Raw genomic sequence first — 585 nt, 5'->3', positions numbered from 1 at the left:
ATATATATATAATAATAATAATAATAATAATAATAATATATACATATATATAACAAGAAGTAAAAGGGAACAGTAAATCCAGGCAGATATCTATAAAGCACTGAATGTTAAATAAATTTAGTTAACCACATCAAGCAATCAGATACCAATAAATACAAATAGAATTAACACTTAAGGTAATACTTCGTGTATGGTAAGTAAATCCAAATATCACTTAGAAGAATTTCATTCCTAGATATAAGAGATAAAAACCCTCTTAGTCACAAAGAAGCACATGTCTGTGTCCTGATAGGAGAGCTAACCACCCCACAGTGAGGAAGATCACCACACTAGAATTCTAGCTTTTCTTGATACACACACACACACACACACACAAACATTCAACCAAATCAGCAAAAATTATTCTTTTTATGACTTCTTCAACATCTTCACTGTTGAATCTGAGTTCTAAAATTCTACTTTCTCCAGATTCCACAAGTGTGTACAGATTTGAAGGCATATCTGTTTCCTGGAATTATCTGCAGCAGCTGACCATAGACCAAAACATTGCTTTGCACAACCAACAACTACCATGTATGGCCACCA

Source organism: Octopus bimaculoides, unplaced genomic scaffold, assembly GCF_001194135.2.
Source record: "Octopus bimaculoides isolate UCB-OBI-ISO-001 unplaced genomic scaffold, ASM119413v2 Scaffold_139006, whole genome shotgun sequence".
Taxonomy (NCBI): domain Eukaryota; kingdom Metazoa; phylum Mollusca; class Cephalopoda; order Octopoda; family Octopodidae; genus Octopus; species Octopus bimaculoides.
The sequence above is the reverse complement of the archived record's forward strand: the minus strand, read 5'-3'. Positions refer to the sequence as shown.